This window comes from Symphalangus syndactylus, chromosome 6 (assembly GCF_028878055.3).
Source record: "Symphalangus syndactylus isolate Jambi chromosome 6, NHGRI_mSymSyn1-v2.1_pri, whole genome shotgun sequence".
Taxonomy (NCBI): Eukaryota; Metazoa; Chordata; class Mammalia; order Primates; family Hylobatidae; genus Symphalangus; species Symphalangus syndactylus.
The window spans coordinates 83,036,453-83,060,444 of record NC_072428.2 but is presented as its reverse complement, the minus strand read 5'-3'; positions in this window follow the sequence as shown (position 1 = coordinate 83,060,444).

The following is a 23,992-nucleotide window of genomic DNA, read 5'->3' as shown; positions in this document are numbered from 1 at the left end:
ACATTTAAGAATGTTCAGAACTGAGTCATCAAAAAATATTGATTGGGATTATTAAGAATATTGGTCATAATCCAAACAGCAGGGTGAGACAGCAGAAGAACATGATGAAACCCGTAGAGTTAGGGAGGCCCATAGTAGAAAGAAAAGGATGGTCCTACTGTAAGATGAAGCTGCTTCCAAAGGAAGGGCAAAGCTATCTTTTTGCACATGATTTTCAAATAATAAATGAGCCTGTGAAAAATTAGAAATCTCCTAGGAGACCATTAATTCTTAGGGGTAGGTAAGAATTACAGTTTACCTACTATCAACCTAAAGACAGTAGCGTATGCAATGTCAGTGGAGAGAATAACTTTTGACCAATTTTTCAGTTATTAATTTCTCAGGCATTTTTTAAAAAGGTGAGAAGTGATGATAGAAAGAAAAATAAATTACTTTTTTGGTGGTCTAATAGGATCATTCCAAAAAATTCAAGGCAAACAATGGATTAAAATGTGTATAGTTCTCTATTATCTGGCTAATGTACGCTGTTGGGATTGAAGGATGATAAAGAGGTAGGAAGTTCTCAAAAGTAGGTGACAGCATGTTAACTCACTGTGACACACAAACAATTAACATATGAGAGGGAAAAGGCAGCATTAGAAGATCTGGCTGGGGGCCGGGCGCAGTGGCTCGTGCTTGTAATCCCAGCACTTTGGGAGGCCGAGGCGGGAGGATCACGAGGTCAGGAGATGGAGACCATGGTGAAACCCCGCCTCTACTAAAAAAAAATACAAAAAATTAGCCGGGCGTGGTGGCGGGCGCCTGTAGTCCCAGCTACTCGGAGAGGCTGAGGCAGGAGAATGGCGTGAACCCGGGCGGCGGAGCTTGCAGTGAGCCGAGATTGCGCCACTGCACTCCAGCCAGGGCAACAGAGCAAGACTCCATCTCAAAAAAAAAAAAAAAAGAAGATCTGGCTGGGTAAGGTTTGAAGCTCTTGTTCTTCCTCATCATAATATTGTGCTCCCCAGTGCCCAGTGTCGCCCCTCTGATGCCAGTTCCCAGTCAGATGTACTCCGGAGGGTGCTTCCCTCTCCAAATCCTCTCCTTCTGCCTCAACAGTCTCAGCCGTCTAACCTTCAGCACTGAGACTGCTCAAGTACAATTAAAAAAATAATAATGGTTCAATTGATCTCCTCATAGTTGATGTGTTGTCTTCTGAAGTTACTTTAAATTATTACTACTCTGGACCCTTTTTCACCCCTGCCCTTCAGCATGCATCAGTCTTCACATTGATTTTCATCATTTCCAATGTAACTGGAACCAGAAAAGGTCCAGCAGGAGCAAAAGTCCATCCACAATAGTAGCTTTTCAAATATCTATTTACTGCTTACCTGTGCAAAGGGGAGACTTGAATCTGATTATGAAGAATCCAGAAAATCCCTTCATTTTTCCCCACTTACACAAAGTAATACAAAAATCCCTCAGGGGAAACTTCCAACAGGCCTTATCTGTTTCCACAACTTTTATCTCTGTTGATCCCAGGCTCACTTACATCAGAATATTTTACTTTTAGAGACATTGCTTATCAATTCTTTCCAGCATGAAAAGTATGTATTAAAGTGATCACCTGAGTTATGCCCCAAGGCAATATTAAACATTCCCTTTCCTACCAAGTGATTTTCTGTCAACTAGTATATTTGGTACTCTTGGGAAAGGCAGAGATTCATTTATAAAGAATTATGCTACACAGTCATAAATTTAATTCCCCAAATCAATAGCATTTAGATTTTTTAAGACGATAACCAAGGTGCTATCGACAATAAAAAAGTCTCTGTTCTTTACAGTCAGATTATTTTTGCAAACGTAAGTATTTGACTATTGGAAAACCACAGTGTTATAATGCCTATCTAGTGGGAGACTTCCCCATTGGATATGTTACAGCAGGAGAATGTAAAGCTTCAGAATGTGTCAATCAGAAAATTTCCAAGAATGATTCATCACCACTCTCATGATATGACGTTAAAGATAGTTTATCTCTACACACCAGACATGTAGAAAGTGGCCCTAAACTGGCTGAAGCAATGATCAGATAATATGGTACATTCACTCCTCTCTGTCATGAATCACAGAGTTTTATACTATCCACTTAACATCCCCCCGCGTTTTACAGCCTAATGTAGGAATGTCAAACATTTTAATTCACCAAGGGACAAATGAATCATAAATGTTACAACCCAGACACAGGTTTCACTGTTTATAGACATACTGAGGTGGCAGAGACATGACACCTTCATTTAAAACTAGGATAGGATTTCTGACTAATGCAGTTTTTGACAGAGAACTCATGTGTTTCGGTGCTAGAAATGAAAAATTCTCTCTGTCACAGATGGTTGAGAATGGCCAGTTACAGAAGCCTATCTTAAAACTGTTTCTTCTTCCCCAAAGATTTCTTGGCCAGTTGGGTTCTCAATCTTAGGACTACTGTTTTAGATACATTATGGTACATTTGGGCACAATGACAAGGAGTGAGAAAAATTGTTTCTTAGCTGTCAATAAAGAAAGTTCTTCCTTCCGGGATCTCTGGTCCATAACTCCACACTGAGATTTGCAGTATCTGCAGCTACATGTGGAGTTTGGGTGAGGAAGATGGATTGTGCCATTACAAGAGTTTAGGCAGGAGTACACATTACAAATTAAGCTAAGGGAATTTCTGTGCAACTATCTCTAGGTGAAGTGTGATAGTAGCTGCTAGGTTCATAATTTACATCCTTTATTTGGAGTCAGATAGCTGCAGGTTTTCTCCTCAGTAAACTGGGGATAATACTAACATCCATTTCAAAATATCACTATGAGAATTAAATAAGAAAATGTTTGAGTGTTTATTTAAAAGAAAATCTGACATACTTTTTCCTGCAAGAAATGTAAGTTTCTACCACTGCTATCAATAAAGGCATTAACCAGCTCAGCTCTCAAGTATCCAATTTCTTATTTCTATAACATCTGTTGTTTGTTTCTCAAAATGCTATTTTAAGAGTACAAGCACCAGCAGCAAACACACAGCACTAAGACTCTGTCCAAGAACTTCCATTTCCATTGCAAGTGGATTTTGACAAACTATGATACAAGTGCAATTAAGAAAACTGTATTTACTTACTGAAAGTCCAGAGAGTCTGCCAAATCCATGTGAAGACATTATTTTACAGATAAAGTGAGTTCTAATCAAGTTCATATAATTTGAAAAGCAGAGATGAAAGTAGAACTGGAGCCTAGAGCATCAGACTGCAAACCCACATTTAATCTAAAGCAACGAAACTCTTCTAATCTATGTACTGTGATAAGCAGTTTGTGGGGGGATAAAGCATCCTACATGTTCAGTACTATAAAAAATTTAATTGGAATTGTTAAAAGAAAAGAGAGGAGAAATTCATATGAAACTTGAAAGTGCAGCTTCAAATGAATGATTGCTTGGAAGTGACAAAAGTGGGAGTCACCAAGATGACACCAATTATTGATTTAATCATTCATCATCCACTGTGTTATATATGTGAACTGAGCATTCATAGGCTCCAGACTCTGCTAAGCTCTACTGCACAAAGTTAAGAAAGAGAGAGGGGGACAGGTGGAACGCTTGTGGCCAAGGAGCCCACTTTTTTTTTTGGCAGGACAGAAATATTTAAATAAACAATTGTTACAAAGAATATAAGTTCTGAGATAAAAATGTAATGCTGGGAAAATGCCAGGTGGAACATATCACTATGTAATACATTCAAGGGGAATCAAGGAAAGCTGCTTAAAAGGAGAGACGGTCTAGAAGGTAAAAAACCAAGCAAAAAAAGAAAGAAATGAATATTAGGTCCAAACAGGTGCAAAAGAAGTGTGCCAAGCAAAACAATGTGTGATTTAGGGAACCCGTACAGCATTTCAGCATTTAGTATGAAAAAGAAAAAGAAGAAGGGAGTTATTCAAAGCAGAAAGGGGTGAAGTTGGAGGAGAAAAAAAAAAGCAAATTTCAACTGAGGATAAACAAGTACATGCCTGGGGAAAGAAGAATGACAATAGCTGGAAAAGACTTAAAATTATCCAGCAATATCTCTCTCATTACGTGGCTCAGCTTCACTGAAGACATAAAAATCTCTATGATCAAGCAGCATAAAAGAGCACACAATTATATGTCCAATATTTAGATACAGGAAAGATGTGCAGTAATGAAAACATCACAAGGAAAATCCAGTTTGAGAGCAAAGATTGCTAAACTGAATAATATCTAAGTTTCTGTCAAACACCCAGACTTGGGCACAAGCACACTGCCTGATCTCCCCATATGTACACCATCAATCTCATAACACACTCCATCAGCCAAACTCCATCAGCACATTATTGAAAAAACACTGATTAAAGGAAAAAAGTAAACCTAAAGTTATCACTGACAAAGTTTACATAAAATGAATACCTCTAACGATAAAAATTGAATTTTTGTCTGAGGCATACAATTTTAAAGAAAGCTTCTGCCAGTAAATATTTAAATTACCTCTCCTGACTTCTGACTTCCCTTCTAACATGTAAAGCACTTGGAAGTCATCAGGTTCATTCTTTTTTATTATTATTTTAAGTTCTGGGACACATGTGCAGAACGTGCAGGTTTGTTACATAGGTATACAGGTGCCGTGGTGGTTTGCTGCACCCATCAATCCATCATCTCCATTAGGTATTTCTCCTAATGCTATCCTTCCCCTAGCCACCCAACCCCTAATAGCCCCCGGTGTGTGATGTTCCCCTCCCTGTGTCCATGCATTCTCATTGCTCAACTCCCACTTATGAGTGAGAACATGTGGTGTTTAGTTTTCTGATCCTGTGTTAGTTTGCTGAGAATGATGGTTTCCAGCTTCATCCATGTCCCTGCAAAGGACATGAACTCATTCATCCTTTTTTATGGTTACATTGTATTCTATGGTGTATATTTGCCACATTTTCTTAATCCAATCTATCATTGATGGGTATTTGGATTGGTTCCAAGTCTTTGCTATTGTAAACAGTGCTGCAATAAAAATATGTGTGCATGTGTCTTTATAGTAGAATGATTTATAATCCTTTGGGTATATACCCAGTAATGGGATTGCTGGGTCAAAATGGCATTTCTAGTTCTAGATCCTCGAGGAATTGCCACACTGTCTTTCACAATGGTTGAATTAATTTACACTCCCACCAACAGTGTAAAAGTGTTCCTATTTCTCCACATCTTCTCCAGCATCTGTTGTTTCCTGACTTTTTAATGATCACCATTCTAACTGGCGTTGAGTTGGTATCCCTTTGTGGTTTTGATTTGCATGTTTCTAATGACCAGTAATGATGAGCTTTTTTCCATCTGTTCCTTGGCCACATAAATGTCTTCTTTTGAGAAGTGTCTGTTCATATCCTTTGCCCACTTTTTGATGGTTTTTTTTTTTCTTGTACATTTGTTTAAGTTCCTTGTAGATTCTGGATATTAGCCCTTTGTCAGATGAATAGATTGCAAAAATTTTCTCCCATTCTGTAGGATGCCTGTTCACTCTAATGATAGTTTCTTTTCCTGCGCAGAAGCTCTTTAGTTTAATTAGATTCCATTTGTCAATTTTGGCTTTTGTTGCCATTGCTTTTTGTGTTTTAGTCATGAAGTCTTTGCTAAGACCTATGTCCTGATTGGTATTGCCTAGGTTTTCTTCTAGGGTTTTCATGGTTTCAGGTCTTACATTTAAGTCGTTAATCCATCTTGAGTTAATTTTTATATAAGATGTAAGGAAGGGGTCCAGTTTCACTTTTCTGCATATGGCTAGCCAGTTTTCCCAACACCATTTATTAAATAGGGAATCCTTTCCCCACTGCTTGTTTTTGTCAAGTTTGTCAAAGATCAGATGTGTTAGATGTGTGGTGTTACTTCTGAGGCCTCTATTCTGTTCCATTGGTCTATATATTGGTTTTGGTACCAGTAACATGCTGTTTTGGTTACTGTAGCCTTGTAGTGTAGTTTGAAGTCAAGCAGCATGATGCCTCCAGCTTTGTTCTTCTTGCCCAGGATTGTCTTTGTTATTCAGGCTCTTTTTTGGTTCCATATGAAATTTAGAGTAGTTTTTTTCGAATTCTGTGAAGAAAATCAATGGTAGCTTGATGGGGATAGCACTGAATCTATAAATTACTTTGTGCAGTATGGCCATTTTCATGATATTGATTCTTCCTATCCAAGAGAATGGAATGCTTTTCCACTTGTTTGTGTCCTCTCTTATTTAACTGAGCAGTGGTCTGTAGTTCTCCTTGAAGAGGTCCTTCACATCCCTTGTAAGTTGTATTCCTAGGTATTTTATTCTCTTAGTAGCAATTGTGAGTGGGAGTTCACTCATGATTTGGCTCTCTGTTGGTATGTAGGAATGGTTGTGATTTTTGCACATTGATTTTGTATCTTGAGACTTTGCTAAAGTTGCTTATCAGCTTAAAGAGATTTTGAGCTGAGACGGTGGGGTTTTCTAAATATACAATCATGTCATCTGCAAATAGAGACAATTTGACTTCTTTTCCTATTTGAATACCCTTTATTTCTTTCTCTTGCCTGATTGCCCTGGCCAGAACTTCTAATACTATATTGAATAAATGTCCATTCTTAAAACAAGAAAAGCTGGGAAAACTGAAAATCAATGACTATGTAAACCTATCAGAAAACTGAGGTCACAGGACCAAAAAAAGAAAATCCCCCAATCTAGAGAGACAGGTACATCCAGAGAGATACAGCAACTGTAATATGCTTAGAAATAGAAGCCACTGGAAACATAAATTTAGAAGAACACATATAATTTTGGTGGATTCCAGGAGGCCAAATATGGATCAATATAAAAGTAAAAAACTGCATATAATTGCAGTTTCAAAGGGATCGCCATATTTCTGTGGACCTTACCATCAAGAACCCACCAGATTCTCATGATGAAGATCCAAGAAAGAGTTCCTCTGGGTCTTAGCAAGGAAACAGAGTCTCCTTTATAAGACATGGCAAGAGCCTTCTTCATAAGAAAAGCTTTCTCTCCACAGAAGAGTATTTTGCCAGAATATAATTTTGAAATCTTATCACGGCTAGGGGAAGAGAATTCCTCTCCAATAGAGATCCCTTCAAAATCCTTTTACTCTCTAAAGGGAAAAAATACATAGTTAACAGGGGACAGTGTTTCAAGGAAATAGATAGGAACACTGAACCAAGAAAGAGATTAAGAGGCAGGGGTGGAGAGGGGAGGAAGTACATCAGTGGAGAAAAACTGGTGAAGGTCACAGCAACAAGATGCAGGCCCGCTAAAAATCTGAAACATCATCAAAAGATTATATAATGCTCCTCCTGCCCTATACCCTCACATTCCAGCAAAAAAAAGAAAAAAAAAAAAAAGATAACGTAACACTATAAGAGTGGAGTAGAGCTGAAAAAAACTACAAGATCTATCAAAAAACTGCAAAAAAAAAAAAAAAAAAAAAAAAAACATAGACTATCTCTAAATAGTATTTTCAAAAGCCCAAAGCCAAGAGGGGAGAAAAATATGACATTAGCGGTATTAAATACCTCTATCTGGCCAGGCACGGTGGCTCACGCCTGTAATCCCCGCACTTTGAGAGGCTGAGGTGGGTGGATTACCTGAGGTTGGGAGTTTGAGACCGGCCTGACCAACATGGAGAAACCCCGTCTCTACTAAAATTACAAAAATTTAGCCGAGCGTGGTGACACATGCCTGTAATCCCAGCTACTCGGGAAGCTGAGGAAGGAGAATCGCTCGAACCTGGGAGGTGGAGGTTGCGGTGAGCTGAGCTCATGCCATTGGACTCTAGCCTGGGCAACAGGAGTGAAACCCCATCTCAAAAAAAAAAAAGCCTCTATCACCAACAGCTACAGCAAGAATTAAAAACAGCCCAACTGCTAATAGAATAACATATGACCTCGCACTCAAGGTCCATTTACCTTACTTCCTATCTATATCCTGCTCTCCTCTTTCATTTCTAATTTATTTGAGTGGAATTATTTACAATAGCATGTTATAGAAACATCCTAAAGGTTTATCGACAGATGATTAAAGAAGTTGCCATACACACACACACACACACACACACAGGAATATTATCTAGCCTTAAAAAAGAAGATTCTGATATTTGTGACAATATAAATGAACCCAGAATTATGCTAAATGTAACAAGCCAGATACATAAAAAATACTGTATAATCTAACTTATATAGGAACTCTAAAAGACAGAGGAAAGACAAAAACTGAAATACATGGAAACAGAGATTATATAGGTAGGAACCAGGATTGAAGAGGTGGGGGAAATATAGGCCAAAGGGTACAAAAATTCAGTTATTTGGATAAATAGGTCTAGAGATCTAATTTACATCACAAGGTCTATCACTAAGAATATTATAGAAACTTGCTAAAAGAGTTGATTTTAGGTACTCCTACCCTTACCCCAAAACAAAACAGGTAGCTATGTGAGATGATAGATATGTTAATTTAATTGACTATAGTAATCACTTCACCATGTATATGTCAAAACATCGTGCTATACTGTCTGGGAAAAAACACACTGTTTTTTCTCTGCTCTCACACCACATCAGCCTTCAACATGAAGGCTTCTATGATCACGTATTGGGGGGTGGTTTCTCTCCAACATCAACTGAGCAATCAATTCTGCAGTAGACACCAGCTGGGTATCCTCCAGTTCAATTCTGACATTATCTGCCTAAAGATAGCATCAGATCCCACAGATTAAGTGCCGATCCAATACTGCCTCCAACTTCAGACAATGGTCACAATTCTGAGCCTCTGAAACTTCTGACCCTCTAGCTTCACGTTGGGGTTCCCATGATTCCATCTTTTGGTTCAATTAATTTGCTAGGGAGGCTCACAAAACTAAGGGAAACACTTATGTTTACCATTCAGTATAAAGGACATTACAAAAGATAGAGACGAAGAGACGCATAAGGCAAGGTATGGGGAAAGGAACAGGGAGCTTCCATCCCCCACCGGGTGTGCCACTCTCCAGGAAACTTATGTGTTCAACACCCCACTCTCAGTAATGGATAGATCATCCAGAGAGAAAATCAATGAAGAAATACTGGAGTTAAACTACACACTAGATCTAACTGACATTTACAAAACATTTCACCCATCTGCTGTAGAATATCCATTCTTTTCATCAGCACATGGAACGTTCTCCAGAGTAGATCGTATCTTAGGCCACAAAACAAATCTGAAAAAATTCAAAAATGTAGAAATTATATGAAGTATCTTTTCTGACCACAATGGAATAAAACTAGAAATTAATAAAAAGAGGAACCTCAGAAACTTTATAAACACATGTCAGTTAAATAGCATGTTCCTCAATGATACATGGGTAAATGAAGAAATTAGACAATAAATTTTAAAATTTATTGAAACAAATGAAAATGGAAATACAACATATAAAAATCTATGGGATACAGCAAAGGCAGTACTAGAGGGATGTTCATAGCAATATACCTCAAAGAACTACAAAAACAAGGATAAACCAAACCCCAAATTAGCAGAAGGAAACAGTAAAGATCAGAGTAGGAATACATATAATTGAAACAACAAAACATACAAAAGATCAACAAAACAAAAATTTGATTTTCTGAAACGATAAAATCAGGAAACGTTTGGCTAGACTATAAAAAAGAGAGAGAGAAGACCCAAATAAATAACATTTAAAACAACAAAAAATGATATAACCACTGAGACGTCAGAAATACAATGAATCATTTCCGACTATTATGAACTTTACACCAACAAACTGGAAAACCTTGAAGAAATAAATAAATTTCTAGATACATAAAATCTACCAATACTGAGACATAAAAAAATAGAAAATCTCAATAAACCAATAATGAGTAACGTGATTGAGGTTATACTAACAAAGCCCTCAGAAATAATGCTGCATATCTACAACCATCTGATCTTTGACAAACCTGACAAAAACAAGAAATGGGGAAAGGATTCCCTATTTAATAAGTGGTGCTGGGAAAACTAGCTAGCCATATGTAGAAAGCTGAAACTGGATCCCTTCCTTACACCTTATACAAAAATTAATTCAAGATGGATTGAAGACTTAAATGTTAGACCTAAAACCATAAAAACACTAGAAGAAAACTTGGGCAATACCATTCAGGACATAGGCATGGGCGAGGACATCATGTCTAACACACCAAAAGCAATGGCAACAAAAGCCAAAATTGACAAATGGGATCTAGTTAAAATAAAAAGAGCTTCTGCACAGCAAAAGAAACTATCATCACAGTGAACAGGCAACCTACAGAATGGGAGAAAATTTTTGCAATCTACTCATCTGAGAAAGGGCTAATATCCAGAATCTACAATGAACTCCAACAAATTTACAAGAAAAAAACAACCCCATCAAAAAGTGGGCAAAGGACATGAACAGACACTTCTCAAAAGAAGATATTTATGCAGCCAAAAGACATGAAAAAATGCTCACCATCACTGGCCATCAGATAAATGCAAATCAAAACCACAATGAGATATCATCTCACACCAGTTAGAATGGCCATCATTAAAAGGTCAGGAAACAACAGGTGCTGGAGAGGATGTGGAGAAATAGGAACACTTTTACACTGTTGGTGGCACTGTAAATTAGTTCAACCATTGTGGAAGTCAGTGTGGTGATTCCTCAGGGATCTAGAACTAGAAATACCATTTGACCCAGCCATCCCATGACTGGGTATATACCCAAAGGATTATAAATCATGCTGCTATAAAGACACATGCACACGTATGTTTATTGCAGCACTATTCACAATAGCAAAGACTTGGAACCAAGCCAAATGTCCAACAATGATAGACTGGATTAAGAAAATGTGGCCCATATACACCATGGAATACTATGTAGCCATAAAAAAGGATGAGTTCATGTCCTTTGTAGGGACATGGATGAAGCTGGAAACCATCATTCTCAGCAAACTATCGCAAGGACAAAAAACCAAACACCTCATGTTCTCACTCATAGGTGGGAATTGAACAATGAGAACACATGGACACAGGAAGGGGAACATCACACACTGGGGCCTGTTGTGGAGTGAGGGGAGGGGTGAGGGATAGCATTAGGTGATATACCTAATGTTAAATGACAAGTTAATGGGTGCAGCACACCAACATGGCATATGTATACATATGTAACTAACCTGCACGTTGTGCACATGTACCCTAAAACTTAAAGTATAATGAAATAAATAAATAAGAATTTAAAACAGAAAAAAAAAAAAGCTTCCGATTAAAGAAAAACTCAGGACCTGACGGCTTCACTGCTGAATTCTAACAAACATTTAAAGAGCTAATACCAATTTTACTCAAACTCTTCAAAAAAATTAAAAAGCAGAAAATACCTCCAAACTCATTCTATGAGACCAGCATTACTCTAATACCAAAATTTGACAAGGGAACAACAATAAAGTACAGGCCAACATCACCGATGAACGTAGATGCAAAAATCTTCAACAAGATACTAGCAATCTGAATTCAACAACACATTAAAAAGACCATTCACCCTGATCAAATGGGATTTATCCTAGAGATGAAAGGATGATTCAACATATGCAACTCAATTAATATGCTACATCACATTAACAAATTTCAAGAAAAAAATATGATTCTTTAAAAAGATGCCAAAAAAAAGCATTTGATGAAATTCACCATCCCTTTATTGTAAAAATCCCCATCAATCTGCATATAAAAAGAACTTACCTTAAAAATAACAAAATCTACATATGACAAACCCACAGCTAATATACTGACTAAGGAAAAAACTGAAGGCCATTTCTCTAAGCTCTGGAACAAGAGAAATATACCATATAAAAGACAAAGATTATCAGGATGGATTTAAATAAAGTGAAAAAAAAGAGACTAAATACCTGTTGCATAGGAAAAGAACAACTTTAAATACAAAGACTAAAGTAATTTAAAAGTAAAGGAATGGAGAAATATATACCATGCTGATCACAACAAAGCTGGAGTACCTATGTTAATTTTGAGACAAAGCAGATTTGACTAAAAGAAAAATTATCAGGGTAAAGAAAGACTAAAACATAGTAACAAAGAGATCAGTTCTCCAAAGGACATAACAATTCTTAATGTATATTGACCTAACTATAGTGCATCAAAATATGTGAGGCCAAAAAATTATCAGCACTCCTCTTTAGTTAATAGAACAAACAGGCAGAAAGTCTATAAGGACATAATTGACCTGAACAACGCTACTAATCAACTTGATTTATTTGATATGTATGGAATACTTCGCACAACAACAGCAGAATGCATATTATCCTCAAGATCACAAAGAACATTCATCAAGGTAGACTATTCTGGGCCATAAAACACACCACAACAAGTTTAAAAGAGTGAAAAGATACACAAAGTGTATTGTCTGACCACAGTGAAATAAACAAGGTATCAAAAACAGAATGATAGCTAGAAAATTTGTACATTTGGGAATTCAACAACATGCTTCAAATTTATGCACAGATCTGAGAAGCCTCCAGAAAACCTTTAAATGTTCTGAATTAAATAAAATGTCAATTCAACGTATCAAATTTTGTGGGATTCACTAAAAGCAGTTCTTTGAGGGAAATTTACAGGATTGATGTATATATTTTAAAAAAGATTTAAACTAAATAATCTAGAATTTTACTTTAGGAAACTGGAGAAAGAAAAGCAAATTAAGCCAAAAACAAGCAAAAGAAAAAAAGAAATAATAAGATTAAAGTAAAAAGTATAAAATCGGAAACACAAAAATTAGAGAAAATAACAAAATACAAGTCTGGTTCTTCAAAAGATCAATAAAATTGGTAAGCCTCCACCTAGGCTAATCAAGAAATTTTAAAAATTCATACCTTATTAATATAGAAAATGAAAGACAGATTATGACTACTGATTCCATGGTCACTAAGGATAATCAGGGAATGCTCGGAACAATTCTCTGCCCACAAATTTAATAATTTAAATGAAATGGAGAAATTTATTGAAAGACATGAACTACCAATACTCATCTAAGAAGAAATAGATAACCTGAATAGGTCTATATCTATCATTGAACTTTGAATCAATAATTAGTAACTTTTTTAAAAAAAGAAAGCACTAGGCCCAGATAGTTTCTCTAGTGAATTCTACCAAATATTTAATACAGAAATGATACCAATTCTGCATAATCTAGTCTAGAAAATAGAAGCTGAGGAAATGCTTTTGTACTCATTTTGTGGGGCCAGCACTACCCTAATACCAAAAACAGATAAATTTTCACTATGAAGAAGAGGAACTACAGATCAATACATGCTATGAACATAGATGCAAAAATCTTTAACAAAATATTAGCAAATCAATTCCAACAATATATACAAAGAATTATAGATCACAATCAAGTGGGATTTGTTTCAGGTATAAAAAGCTATATCTATTTTTAAAAATTAACAGATTCAATAATCTACCATATCAATACACTAAAGAAAAAAATGAACATATCAGTTGATACAGAAAACAAATCACACCCATGTAGGATAAAAAAGAAACTCTCAGCATAAAGAACATTCACAAAAAAACTTTAGCTAACATTATACTTAGTGGTGAGAAGGTGGGTGCTTTTCCCTTAAAATCAGGAACAAGGCAAGGATGTACTTTCTCACTACTTCTACTCAACATTGTACTGAAAGTCAAGGAAAAGAGAAATAAAAACATACAGAAGAAGAAAGAAAAAAGCTTTTGTTTACAGATATAACTGTGTATGTAGAAAATCCTACATAATTGATAAAAAAAATCTCCTGGTACAAATCAGCAATTATAGAAAGTTGCAGGAAGGATATGAGTTAATACACAAAAGTTAATTGCCTTACGGTCTTGAATATGCAGAAATAAATAACTGGAATTTGAAATTCAAAAACCAATTTGAAATTACAGTTGTACTAGCGAAATAAAAACAGTATAAACCCCAAAAATATTTTAAAACATTTACAGACTCCAAGACCAAAAACTACAAAACTATGATAAAAAATTTAAAATATCTAAATAAATAATCCATGTTCATAGAATGGAAAACCCAAGTTGTTCAGATATTAGTCCTTCCTTCTTGTTATATAGATTAAATGCAACCCCATTGAATCTATATAACCTATTATTCTATATATCCAATTATCCTATCTACCACACATATGGATGTCCACTTATTCCAATACCCTATGCTTTGTCTGTATTCCTTTTTAACGGTCAGTTGAACATCTTCATGTGGTTCTATTTCTGGGCTCTTTTGATACCTATGTGTTTATTCTTTCACCAGCACAATTCTGTCTTGATTACATAGCTTTATAGCAAGTCTTAAAATCATGTAATGTGAGTCCTTCAGCTTTGTTGTTTTGTTTTTTTTTAAGTATTGCATTCCCTATTCTAGGCTTTTTGCCTTTTGTATAAAGTTTAAAATCAGTTTATTGATGTCTACAAAATAGCTTGATGGTATTTTGTTGCCTTATGTGATAAAAGGGATCCTGCAGATGTGATTACATTGAAGATTCTGATATGGGATGTTATACAGGATTATCCAGGCCAAAGTAAGCAATCATAGTGTGTTATGAAAGGGAAACAGGAGGGAAAGAATGAGAGAATAAGATGTGAAAACAGAGGCAGAGATTTGAATATGTCACACTACTGCTTTGAGGGTGGAGGGAGTGTCCATGAGCCAAGAAATTGAGGTGACCTCTAGAAGCTGAAAAGACGAGGAGACAAATTCTCCCTTAGAACCTCCAGAAGTAACACAGCTGCCAAAAGCCATTTTGGATTTCTGATTTCAAGAACTGTAAAATAATAAATTTGTGTTGTTTTAGGCCAGCAAACTTGTAGTAATTTTTTACAGCAGTGATAAGGAACTAATACTGTATAAAATAATGCATCCTAATGCAGACCTTATACTGTCATAAATATTAAGTCAAAATGAGTCATTGAATCATAAGGCTAAATAGAATACAGCATGTTATAAAACTTACAGAAGAAAACATAAGAGAACACCTAGGTGATCTTTGGTTTGATAATTAATTTTTAGGTACCATACCAAAAGCAAAATCCATCAAAGAAAATTTATAAAATGAACTCTGTTAAAAGTTTTAAAACAACTTCTTTTGGAAATAGGCTACCAAGAGAATCAAAAGAGAAGTGTCAGATGTTGAATGGCCCCCAAAGATGTCCACATTCTAATCTCCAGATCCTATATGTCACTTTACATGCAAAAGGGATTTTGCAGATGTGATTAAGGATTTTGAGATAGAGAGATTATCCTGAATTATATGGGTTATCTCAAAGTAAACACAAGGGTTCTTATAAAAGGAGGCAGCAGAGTAAGAGTCAGAGAGAGAGAGACTGCAAAATACTGTACTGCTGGCTTTGAAGATGGAGGATGGGGCCATGAGCCAAGAAATGCAGGCAGCCTCTAGAAGCTAAAAGAGGGAAGGGAACGAATTCTCCCTTAATGCCTGTAAACAGAATATAGCCTGGCAATACCATGTTTCTGAGACTTCTGACCCCCAAGAAATGTTAGTGGATAAGTTTGTATTATTTAAGTCACTGACTTGTTATACCAGCAATAGGAAACTGAAGTCCCCAGCCACCAACTGGGAGGAAACACTTGCAAACATATGGCTGAAAAAGGATTTGCATCCAAAATACGTCAAGAACTTTTAAAACTACGCAATAAGAAAAAAAAAAAAACAAATTTTCAAAAATGGGCACAAGATCTGAACAGATACCTTACCAAAGAAGATAATCATATAATTTTAAAGCATTTTGGAAGAAGCTCAGCACATTTGTCATCAGGCAATTGCAAATTGTATTATCATACAATCTGGAAACTGTGCTCCTGGGTAATTATCCAACTAATTGAAAAAATGTATGCCCAAATAAAAACCTACATATAAGTGCCTATAGCAGCTTTATGTAAAATAGCTAAAAACTGGAAGCAAAAAAGATGACCTTCAATAGGATAACAGCAGTAGTATAAACGAAACATACAATCATACCTAAAACACCCAAACAAAATACCTTGAAATTACCCCTTAAAATTGACAAAATCTTCAAAGACAAGGAAAATCTGAAAATGTCAATCTAGAGGAGCCAAAGGATGCAAGACAACTAATTATAATGTGGTATCCTTGACATGAATATATGTATATATGTACATAGGTATGCACACATCTATCAGATGGTCAGCATTACATTTAATAGAAAAATAATGAGTTAAAGCCACTAATAAGTTATGGACAAAACAGCAAAATTTTAAAACAAAATAAAAGATGAAATAATATTTACCAAAAATACAAGAAATTAAAATGAAACCATTAAAATTATTCCACTGAAGTGTCTAGATACAAGAAAAAGTTATTTTCACATTATAGAGGCAATCAGAAAATACATATGGAAATATATTTTAGTCACATGAAAATATGTAACATAATCCTACAAAAAATTGTTTGAGCTATGTAAATAAAATAAAGGGAGAGAGAAAAGAGGTTCATACATAAAGTAAGTATGCCAAGCGCTGCACTGGAATTTCACCTTCAAAATAATTCAGTAAGACAGATATTATATTACCACTACTGATGTGGGTAGTCAGGCTCTGAGTAACTAATTTGCACAAGGTCATAAAATTTGAAAGTGTTTGAACAAGAATTCAAATCTTGAACTGAAAAATGCCAAGGTCTATGTTGTCTCACAGCACTGTGCTACAGAAGTTAAAGTTTTCTCATAGTCTCTTCATATTAAGCTATCCCAATGAACGAGAATTCATTTTATTTTTATTTTTTTACTATGTTGGTGGAAAATAAGGAGCTTGTTGCTTTTGTGGACGCCTACTTTCCAATCTTTGTGGATGTAATCTGCAGTTAAAATCCTAACATTTTCTTGACCTTTTTTCACATTATAAAACTTTAAGAAACTATTCTAATAATTAAATGTGTATATTCTTTCGATCCATTACTTCATTGTCCTAGTACCTCTATTCTGGTAGGCATTCAAGAAGGTTTCTGAGATTTTTTTTTTTATTCTCTTTATAGAACATCTTTTGTTGACATCTTGTATTAATACATAGTTTAGAAATCTTGAGTTTTAATCTTTAAAATAAAAAACAGCTGTATGTTCCTTTTTCCCCCTAACATTTAATGTTGTGGAGTAGTCAGACAGGAATCTGGTTTTTGTTCTTTTGTGTTTAAAGTGGACTTATTCTTGTGGGATTCATCTATGCAGTTTGAATATTTTTTGAGATTCCACATAATGGTGTTTTTCTTTATTTTAAGCTTTGCTTAAAATAACGTACTCTATTTCAAAATTAAAAACTTTATTTAGATTTGGAAAATTTTTATTAAGTGTTTTTGCATACTAGCTGCAGTGCAAGAAAAGTAAAAGCAAGAGGAAAAGAATAAAAACGAGAAAAATCAAAGACCAAAAGATTTAGAACAAAAATAAGTGATAACTTATAAGTTCCAGTTCTTCCCCGTTAGTTGTGCATTTTAGAGAAAGTTGTGTAATTCCTAAACTTTATTTTCCATACCTATGAGGATTATAATCCCTGCTCTATGAAATATGTGAATTAAATAGGAAACCAGATATGATGGTGTCTAGCATACTACCAGGTCTGAATGTCCAACCATTAGTGAAAAGGAGAAGAAATGACATTTTAAATATGACCTATGAGGAAAGAATTTTATATTGGGAAATTCAGTATCGTTAGAAGACTGCTGAGAAATCTGCGAGAAAAATTCTATTAACACATTGTTTAAAACCCAAGCTTCATTCTGCTGTTTAAGACCAGATCTCATTTTGTTCTCTGAGATTTTATTTGGTGTATGACCATATTTTACCCTCACAATTCAATTATTATATAAGCATATTTTAAAAGAATTCTGCCTTTTTTAGAGAACAATAGTTATTTTCTTTCCTGTGAAATATAAATTCAAGTGTCCTTCAAGCCTCAAACATAGCAATGATTTGGGTCCCACTGTCATTCTCACTTGTCTATACCTATAGGAGGCAAAGCTGTTTTCATTCAAAACAATAGGAGTACAAATATACCAGTCCCTGATATCTGGTGCTGTCATTTTACATTGCTGCAGTCTGAATGCACTGTCATTTAATAGCACCAACTAAATTGATGTCTATTTTTTTATAATTCAGAAAAAAATATGCTAACAGGATTTGGATCCATGAAGAATTGTAGTTCATAATGACCAATTTTAACATGCTTTACAATCCATCAAAATCGGAATAATACCTTAGGTACAACTTATTTTTCCTTATCATAAAATTCTGCCATAGTTAGAATGGTCATATACATTTAAAAAAAATGATTCCCTTGCAGAGGTAATGAAAGGGAACCCATTTGATATTCTTTCCAATGTTTTATTCTGCCTTTTTTGACAGCTGAAGATACTGAAGTGCAATCAAATGCCTTTAGCACAGTAATGAAAAACATAAGCATTAAGCAAATTTGTCCACATGAAATAATTGACAGTGGTACAAAGTGATTCAATTCAATAGTTTATAAAATATAAGAATCTGATTTAAATTAATGTGGAATGGCAACCATGAGAAACATATGCTACATGGCAAATGAAGGAAATGGATTCATGTGCTTTGCCTATATTCATTCCCATTTAAAAGAAATAAAAGCATAAAGCATGTTATGATTTTTAAAGAATGTTCTTAGTTCTTCTTCTCTGGTACTCTATAGAAGTATATAAATGATCCTACTCTCTGAGAACAAACAGCCTCATATATAAGAAGCAGGAGGCCAAAAAAGAAATAAAATACAAAGACATAGAATATTGATTGACTGAATCACTAGATTTAAGTCAGCCTTTCCTGAACATTCTTTCATTATAATTCAACACAGATGCTTATTTGTGCAAAAAGAAAAAGTTATTTGAATGTAGGCGTGTTTATTTTAAAAGTTTGGTATTTTTCTTTGAATAGCAATCTTTAATATACTGATATAACTCAGAATGAAGATTTAAAAAACAATTTTTAAATGATACACAGAATAACTACAGTATGCCAAGAAAATTAACTTTTTTAAGCTTAGGACTTTCAACAGGATGAAAACAACATAAGTTTGTTTGTACCATGGGATTTTAGGCACAATGAATATACATAGAATTTTATATATGTGCAGAATTATGTGCTGTTGATCAAGATAACTAATTTCTCTGTCTGCCAAAAATTATACTCACTGTAAAAGCAGAAGAAATTTCTCAACCAAAATTGATAAAACACTATAAATGATTTCTGCTCATTTCAACAAGATAAAAGAAAAAGGCATAAATATTGAACATGATGCTTGAAAATATTTTAAAAGTCAAATTAATACTTTATTTGCAACATAAAATAAAACACCTGGTTATTTCATTGTTCACTGTTGAGGCAATAGCAAGTGGCTGATATGGAAAATTTCAATGACTTCTTCTAGTAACCCATCTGTCTGCAGTGTAGCTAGTACACAGCTTTTCTTTATTGGCATTTTATGTCAATGTCAAGTATGTTTGAGGACCATTTAAGGTTTCATTATTACAAAGTTTCCCAATATTTCTTTGATTTAAAATCTTCTATCATTTGCATGATTCATTTACATGTCAGTAAGATCCTAATTAATTTCATTATTTGACCTAGGGGTATAACAGATGGTTTTTGTTGTTTGTATTTATTTACTTGCTTTCCTGATAGTTTCTTTTAGAAATTATTTAACAAAAATTAAATATTTTAAATACTTGCTTATTATTATACCCATCAGAATTTTTTTTTTTTTTTTTGAGATGGAGTCTCTCTCTGTTGCCCAGACTGGAGTGCCACACCCACCAGAATTTTTAACATAGCTTTTTACTTCAGCAGTTTATAAGTCATGAACAAAACACAAGGAAACATGAACTAATGTTTACGGAAAAAAAATTTCTAAAAGTTAGAGATTTTATATGCATTGTAATTCATCACAGTAATACAGGACAGTTTTTGTTTTATTCCTGATTCATAGATGATGAAACTGAGTATCAGAGAGGTTAAGAAACTTGCCCAGGATTGCATACAAGAAAAGGCAAGAACTAAGGCAACAGCCCAGATCAATCTAGCTTTAAAGATTACATACTTAATGTAGGCAATACCTTAGTTGATGAAAGAAGAAAAGCCATATGATTTTTTATTTCAACAGGTACAAAAATATTTAATAAAAGTTAATAGCTATTTTCAATTGTTTTAAGAAGAACTGTTAGGAAGACTAGAAATAGATTAAAATTTTCATAACCTGATAATGTACATTTATCATAAGCCTACAACAAACATTATATCAAATGGTAATGAATTCTGTAAAATCAAGAACAAAATAAGGACTTCTATCACCATTTCTATTAAACTTTGTCCATAAAATACCAGTCAGGCGATTAAGAAAATAAAAATGCATAACAGATACAAAAATGGAAAAAGAATAAAAAGTGTCATGGTAAAAAAGAACCTCTAGACAAACGAAGAATTAGTAAGGGAGTTCATTAAGTTTACTAGACATACAATCAAGAATCAGAACATTAGTGGCTATTCACAATAGCAAAGACATGGAATTAACCAAAATGCCTATCAATGATAGATTGGATAAAGAAAATGTAGTACATACACACCATGGAATTCTGTGCAGCCATAACAAAGAATGAGATCATGTCCTTTTCAGGGACATGAATGGAGCTAGAGGCCATTATCCTTAGCAAACTAACACAGAAACAGAAACCAAATACTGCAGGTTCTCACTTATAAGTGGGAGCTAAATGATGAGAACACACAGACACATAGAGGGGAACAACACACGAAGGGCCTATCAGAGGGTGGAGGGTAGAGGGTAGAAGGAGGGAGAGGATCAGGAAAAATAACCAGTGGCTACTAGGCTTAATAGCTGGGTGATAACATAATCTATACGACAAATCCCCATGACCGTTTACCTATGTAACAAACTTGCACACATACCCCTGAACTTAAAAGTTAAAACAAAAACAAAAAAATCAGTGGCAACTGTATATACCAGCTAAACACAAAATATAATGCTCAAATATATCATTTACTATGACAATATAAATATACACATAAATTACCTACGGAAAAATTGACTAAAAATGTTCAACACTTTACACAGAAAATTATGGCACTGTACCAAAATACGTCAAAGAAAACTCGATGTATTCATAAATAAATGGAGAAATATATCAAAATCATAGATTTAAAAAGTTGATCTCATATACACGTCAATTCTCTCCAAATTAATCAGTATCATTCCAATAAAAATCCAATCAGATTTTTATAGAATTGTTAAGCTGATTTTAAAATCTATATGGAAATGCAATGACTCAAGAATAACAAGAGAATTTTTGGCCTAGGAAATGTCAAACATTATTAAAAAACTAAAATAATTTGAGCGTCTTGGCACTGGTGTAAAGATACATAAATTGAACAGAATAGAGCACAGGTCTGCAAACTACAGCCTGGGGGGTAAAACATGTTTTTGTAAATAAATATTTTTTTGGAACATAGCCATACTCATTCATTTACATATTATCCATGGTTGCTTTCCCACTACAAAAGCGGTATTGGATAGTTACAAGAGAGACCATAGAATCACATAAATGTATAACAATTGCTATCTGGTCTTTTAACTTAAACATTTTGCAAACTCCTAGGATAGAGAGTCCAGAAGCAGACCCATGTACTCATCAACATATGATAAGTGGGATAAATGTTACTGCAGGTAGGTGGGGGGAAACAGACTTTTCTCAGACCATTTTTAATAGAAAATATAAAAAATTGGTTGTCTATGGACACATTAAACACAATTTTAAATGGATTAAAGAACTGTAATTTTTAATAGAAGAGTATCTTCATGAAGCCAGAATAGAAAACAATTCCAAACAAGACTTCAAATCACAAACCATAAAGGGAAAAATTTTGTTAATTTTGACTACATTAAAATTAGTAATCAGAAAGACTACAATGTGCCTTTGCACATGCTGTACTTGCAACTTGAAATTACCTTCTCCTAGATATCTAAAGGTCTAAACTCCTTATATTAGGTTCTCTCTGAAGCAAACTCCAGAAGATAGAATTCAGAGCAAGTAGTTTATTTGGGAAGTGATCCCAAGTAGCACAGGTAGATTAGTTCCTTGAACAGGAAAGTGAAGGAAATCAATAAAGTTGTGTAAACAAACAGGTTGCTGCTATTGAAAACTGGGGCTCAAGCCTCTTGGAGACCTCTGAGGGACTGTGTGGAACAAAGAAACTGGGGACATTATCCACTAATCTCAGCCAGCATTACTTGAAGGCTATTTCTGGGGATGTTATGACCACAACACTTCTAGTATAACCCATATATAGACCAAGCACACTCTTGCAACAAGATAATGCTCACACTCAGAGAGTCCTAGTTGCAGTAAGAAGGTGCCAGATGTACATAAATGGTAATTGCTGAGGGGACATTGATGAGCCATGCTCAGTTGAGCCTCTGCACAAATATCAGCTCATCAGAGTGGATTTGCCTGACTATCCCATATAAAATAGCATCCCAGTTCTATAGGCGCTATGCTCTTACTCTGCTTTGTATTTATACATCTCTTTGTTCATTTTTAGCCACTTCCACTAGAATACGAATTTCATAGAAACAGATGTTTTAGAAAGTGCTTTATCGGCCAGGCGCGGTTGCTCACGCCTGTAATCCCAGCACTTTGGGAGGCTGAGGAGGGTGGATCATGAGGTCAGGAGATCAATACCATCCTGGCTAACACGGTGAAACCCTGTCTCTACTAAAAATACAAAAAATTAGCTGGGCGTGGTGGCGGGCGCAGGTAGTCCCAGCTACTCCGGAAGCTGAGGTGGGAGAATGGCATGAATCCGGGAGGTGGAGCTTGCAGTGAGCCCAGATTGTGGCACAGCACTCCAGCCTGGGTGACAGATTGAGACTCCATTTCAAAAAAAAAAAAAAAAAAAAGAAAAAGAAAAGAAAGAAAGTGCTTTATCTCCCACATGTAGCATAATGTTTGAGACATAGTAAGGATTATGTGCTGAATGTTTACGTCCTCCCAAAATTCATATGTTGAAGCCCTAATTCTTAATAGATGGTACTTGGGGGTGGGGGCTTCTGAGAAGTGATTAGACTTAGATGAGGTCATGAAAGTGAGACTTCCATATCCATCTCTCTCTTCCTGTCTCTCCATGCACCAAGGAAAGGCCTTGTGAGAACATCACGAGGAAAAGTTCTCTCATTAAGAACCCACCCAGTCGGCGGTAATTTATTATAGCAGCTGGAACTGACTAATAAAATAGGTGTTCAATTACTTTTTGTTAAGTGCATAAATTAGATGCCACTTCATACCCATACAAAAAGCAAAAAGTAAAATCTGAATATATCCGTTATTGTGAGGAGGTTAGGTAAAGAAAATTCTTATACATTGTGGTGGAAGTGTGAAATAACCTAAGAATTTTAAAGACCAATTTGGCAACTTTAAGCATAATGAAAAGTACGCTTATCCTAAGACCAAGTTACATTAATGATGTAGCAAAACTCCCATTTCTGGCTTTAATTTGCAGCAATTTCTGCCCATGTGCAGAAGACATATAGAAGGAAGTTAATCACAGAGAAATATTATAAGTCTTTTTTTTAATCTTGAAAGTCCTTTTATAAATACCAAGCACTATATTTTTGGTGTCTTGAATTTACAAATTCTTCTTTCTCCTCCAACCAATAGAAATGCTCTTGGCGGCCGGGCGCGGTGGCTCACGCTTGTAATCCCAGCACTTTGGGAGGCCGAGACGGGCGGATCACGAGGTCAGGAGATCGAGACCACGGTGAAACCCTGTCTCTACTAAAAATATAAAAAAAAAAAAATCAGCCGGGCGTGGTGGCGGGCGCCTGTAGTCCCAGCTACTCGGAGAGGCTGAGGCAGGAGAAT